Raw genomic sequence first — 5,685 nt, 5'->3', positions numbered from 1 at the left:
ATTTATACTCTAAATTTATCTTTGAGGTATATACGTATATATTTGCGCCACCGCCTTAAATTTTAATGACACGATTCTTGACAAATTATGGCGAAAATGAAGTCTAACTGAGACTTCGATATATCCAACGTCGAAAATGAATGGGAACCATTTAATATATGGGAGGATACTTATGAAACTGTAGTTACCATAACAATTCGAACCCTTATCAGTAACTTTTGTTGGAGATTTTGACAAGGGTTGTCCGAAACAAAGACGGCAATTTCTAAAGGCGTTTCGTTACGTCGACGGTGACGTCAACCACCGACGTTGGCGAAAGGCCGCAACAAAGGAACCTAGATCCACAAAGAGGAATAATATTCCTGCCGGGCATAATCCTACGGGCGAATACGAATATTTATCACACGGGCCACGTTAAAGCGACCGGCCGAATGCGAAAACAATGGTGGATTTTCTTCAAACCGACTGGTTGCACGCGAGTAACGCGAGAGCGTTACTTTCTGATTTTGCATTGAAGAAAAGTTGGACGAAAAAAACTAAGAATCGCGCAAATTTTGCTGCACTAACCGAGTCAAATTGAGTGAAAATCGAATCAAATTAACAATCTAGCGTAAGAATTTTAACTACAAATTTAAATTTATTTAATTAATTTAATATAATAGTAAAATGTAATAAAACTAAAATATACATTGAGAGAAAAAATATTTGAAAATTTATTGCAGGAATATAAAAATTATTTTATTATTATTGAAAAAAAAGTTTATTTTTATGATTAAACTTTATATACCGAAAATAAATTTTCAAGTATCTTTTCTCAATGTTGTTGTATATATCATAAAAATATTTTCTAACCATCACAAAATATCGATCTAACCGTATGATAAGAGAAATTCTTTTTCTGTGAATTTTTTTTCTTCGAAATAAACAAAGAAAGGCACATGATTTAACCAGAAAATCAAGATTAATTTCGACCGTCATATATAAAGTCACAAATAATATAATAAGATAACATAAAACCTATTACTTATTTCTTTTTTGATTGAAAGAAATATTTTATTCTATAAGTATGTGTACAGCGACAAAAGTGTTTAATTTCATAATCTCTCTTATGTACTTGGGTTGATAGTGTTGGGAATTGATCGATTAAAATTCCCTTTGACTAAAATAATTGACAAATCAGTCATAAAATGAACCAATATCGTCATATATAAAATCACAAATAATTTCATCGATTGATGAAATTAATTATTAGTCAAACTTTGAGCTGACTGACTATATACTGATTAATAATTAATTTCATCAAACATCTAAATTATTCGTGATTGCGCATATAATTCATTAATTTTAATTATCGATTCTAGTCAGAGAAAATTTTAATCGATCAAAGGCCCAATACTGCCTAGCTACGTATATTTCCAAGCGACGCGGGGTTTCTTCTCGAAAAGCACGCGGCGTCTTCGTGAGAAGGTCTTTTTAAGAGAGAGAGAAGTCGCGACGTTTCCCAAATCAAGTATATCGCGTAACACTGCACTGTATCTCTCAAGCCGTAAAATCCCAGCTGAAGGAAACGAAGCGACGGCGGCGAGAGACGTCCTCTCACATCTTTGTCGCATAAAAAGGAGTTGCCAGGGTGAGCCTGGCGGCTCCTCGCGCAGAAGCGGCAGCATTTCGCTCAGGGAGCGTAGCCGCCGCGCGCTTTCCGCTCTTTTACCCTTGTTTTAAAATATTTGGGCTTTATGAACGCGCGCTCGCTCGGGGTGCATAAATTATACGGTGTTCCGTGCGCCGCAGACGCGAAGAAGCGAAGCGTCCGGAATATAATGTCCCGTCGGCTTTTTCCCCCCGTCCCTCCTCCCTGTTTTCACAAAACACCGTCGGCAAAGCACACAAATTGCGCGACGAGGGCAAGGAGGTGGGGGTGGGAGGGGGGGTGGCGGTGGAAGGAGCAGAAGGAGAGAAGCCGCAACCGCTCGCGGATGTCACATCGAATATTCGCGGAATAAATTGTCACGTCCCGCACGCGCGCGTTTTTAACCATGCCCCGGCCGACGCGTTTTCTGGTATTCCCCGGGGCATTCGCACGAAAAACGCGTAAAAAGCAACGTGACACGCGATCAGAATTGCATCCGTGCGCGGGGGTGGGTCGCGACGCGGCGCCGTTTATCGCCGCAATTACATTAATTTTATGCGGACGGATCCTTTCGAGATCGATCCGCCAGCTGAATTTAATCGCGCCTGCTTTGTCACGCGCACGACAATGACACCGACATGAGGTGGTGGTTTGTGTGTGACTCGTCGCGCCTCCTCGTTACGTCGCAGGTGTGACACACATCCAGATAGACCTTCACGATTATCACGTGACGACGTGAAACAATCGATGATGATGGAAACTCTACGATCTTTTCAATTGCATTTACGAGCCAAATGCCCCACGTGTTAAATTCATCGTTAGATTTACATCACACAATAATGTAAGTTTCTTGTTACATTGATGCAGCTACAAATTTATTAAGTTACAGTCAGATTTTTACACTGTTAGATTATACTACTGTGTCCAAAAAGTAAGACCAATTTAAAATTTCTTTTTTAAATCTTTATTTATTATTCCAAATCTATTTCGTCGCCTTCAAAGTAATCCTCCTCAGACACAATACACTTATGCCAACGTTTTTTCCAACCCTCGAAACAGTTGTTAAAGTGGATTTCCAGAGTGGCCTTCAAAGCTTTCTTCGATTCAGCTTGTATCTCTTTAATCGAGTCAAAACGGTGTCCCCGGAGCGGTCTTTTGAGTTTAGGGAATAGTCAGAAGTCACACGGTGCTAAATCAGGTGAATATGGTGGTTGTGGAACGATATGGGTCGAATTTTTAGCGAAATGGTCTCGAAGAACCAATGCAGTGTGAGACGGATGGCGCATTATCGTGGTGCAAAAACCAAGAGTTGTCTTTCCACAATTCCGGTCTCTTTTTGCGAATAGTTTCACGCAAACGACGCATAATTTGACACAGATGTCTGTCACAGTGCTACCAATTTAGAAAAAAAATATTTCTGACATTCGATATACCCGCGCAATTTAACTTGAAAATTGGTCTTACTTTTTGGACACAGTAGTACATCACAGATTATACACAAATATTATCACAGATAGACAGATAAACAGATGTACGTAAATTTGGCAATAACTTTATTAGTCGATTTGTACAAAGATTGCATCCCTTATGAGTAGTTCATAATGCACTTATATTCATTACATGGAATGACGAAGAAAGAGATATGAAAAAGATATCAAAATTTGAAATAGAAATAATGTGTTATACAAAATGTAATATGAAAATCTGAAGGTTAACTTTAAGTAAATTTCTTACTGCATTGATATAACACAAGATTTACATAAAATAATGAAGTTAATTTAATGATTAATTCAATACATTATATTTATCTCATAACAGTAATTGAAATAATTGTAAACTTCTCATCAGTTGCCTCATGTCATGATAATCATAGAAGTCTATCTTCACACAGCGTCTTAAGTAAAATTTTTCTTGCATTTTTATTTTTACACGGAGATAATATTAGTTGTATCTCCTATAACTTATTCTATTTCTTCGTTTCCTTTTTTGATAAGTGATCTTCTTGAATTATTCTATTTCTTTTTTAACTAATTTCTAATTAACTTTTTAAACTATTCTATTTCTTCGTTTCCTTTTTTGATAAATGATCTTCTTTAATTATTCTATCTCTTTTTTTTAACTAATTTCTAATTAACTTTTTAAACTAATTTCTAATTTCTAATTATGTTTTTTAACTAATTTATTTTTTAACTTATAACTTTCTTTTTTAACTAATAATAAATTTTATATGGTTTTTATATGGTTGGAAAAATGGTAAAACAATTTTTTGTTCAGTTTGACCTAATCTACTTTCACACTATTGCGTGTCTTGTGTCAGGAACAAGAGTAGAATTCTCTCCATGCAGAAACTGGGTCATTTGATTAAGAAAATACCAAAATAAATGACAACCTCAAAAAATATTGATAACGTTGAAACGACCTCATGTTAGATAAGCATTAACATGATTGTGCTAGCTGCTTTTCGTATTTCTTACACGTATAGACGTTATGTAAATTAAACCATATAAATTAAGCAAAAGAGAGGCTTTGTGGACGAAACAATTTTGGGATAGTTTTAATACTTTATTTTTTCTTAATTACAGTTCATATAGTTTAAGCAACAACATCAAGTCGCAACAAAATATATCGGAAAATTCGCTTTTATGAGAAATCAATAAATAATTCCAAACTTTTAGCCGACAGTGGAAATAGGCTTTGCTTTACCATATGTATAGTAGAAAATCTAACCACACATACATAGAAATCTCTCTGCAAGCTTTTCGTGTATCTTTAAGTTTCTAAATTCATTTGTAAAGATACGGCAACGTCCTTTAAAATTTTTCTGATAAGAGTAAACGTAAGTTCGACGTGCACGAACTGCTGAACTTTTGTAGTAGCCAAATATTTATTGACAGATCGAGATGTCAACCTTGAAATTTCTTATCGTTTTTCTCAGATATTAAGTAATGCTCGAATTATTTTATATATGCTTTGATTGTGCAAATTTCTGCGCAACCTACGTAAACTGTGCAAAAAGCATTTTGTCGAAAAAATTTGCGAGCATTGCTTTCCCTTCATTCTGTCTTCAAAACTCGACTTATCTTTCGAATCTTTAGAAAACTGTCAACTGCGACTTTGCTACACGCGCTAGTCTGGCTCTCTAACATAAAAATAAAATAGATTCCGATGTTCTGTCGTACTAAGCAAAGCGATATAATTCTTTCTTTCTTCCCCGTGTCTATTCCTCGCGGCGTTATTGCTTTTTAACGGTTTTATTTCTTGTCAAGGGAACTCAAAGAAGCGGGATATGCGGGCGATCGTGACGTGCTCCGATTATAAAAGATGTCGGACTCAGAACTATTTGATGCTTCGAGAGAGAGATAAAAAAAGAAAAAGAGAGAGAGAGGGAGGGAAAGAGTGAGAGAGAGAGAGAGAGAGAGAAAGAGAGAAAATAAGAGAGAGAGAGAGAGGGAGGTGAGGGAGAGGAGAGAAGGGTCATAGGTGAAATGTGGGTGAGCCGCATTTATCTTCGTTTGAAGCGAATCGAGTGCGAATAGCCGAACACCGATAACCCTCGTACACCTGGGACAAGGCGGATCGACTTATTTCCGACAAATCGGCACGAACGGCGTCGGGCTTTCGATTGATCGAACGAAACATTCCCCCATCCCTGGAGGCCTTCCCGAGGGGGATCCGCGCGTCCCCTTCGCGTTCTCGCCGCCGTTTCCGTTCGCAACGGAGGCGAAAGTCGAAACTTTGCACGCGGCTCCGTGAAATTCCCGGGTGTATATACGCGTAACGATTCGCCCTGTGTGTAAACGCACATACGCGGCTTACACACAAGCGCGTCCTCAAGCTATTCCCGTCAACTGTCGCCATTGTGTGTTCTCGAGGAGGTAATATACTGCGACGGCAAGCGGATCTCGTTTCTTATTTGCCGACGTCGATGCAAAATTGTTAAAAGCGCCGCGACTCAACATGGAGAACGTCACGTACCTCGATTATTGCATTTTTAATGAAAAAAAAAAAAAAAAAAAATCAGAACAAAGAAGAAGACGTAATTGGGAAAACACATG

This window comes from Odontomachus brunneus, unplaced genomic scaffold, assembly GCF_010583005.1.
Source record: "Odontomachus brunneus isolate Ranch 3 - 2012 unplaced genomic scaffold, Obru_v1 Obru_scaffold_121, whole genome shotgun sequence".
NCBI classification, from domain to species: domain Eukaryota; kingdom Metazoa; phylum Arthropoda; class Insecta; order Hymenoptera; family Formicidae; genus Odontomachus; species Odontomachus brunneus.
The sequence above is the reverse complement of the archived record's forward strand: the minus strand, read 5'-3'. Positions refer to the sequence as shown.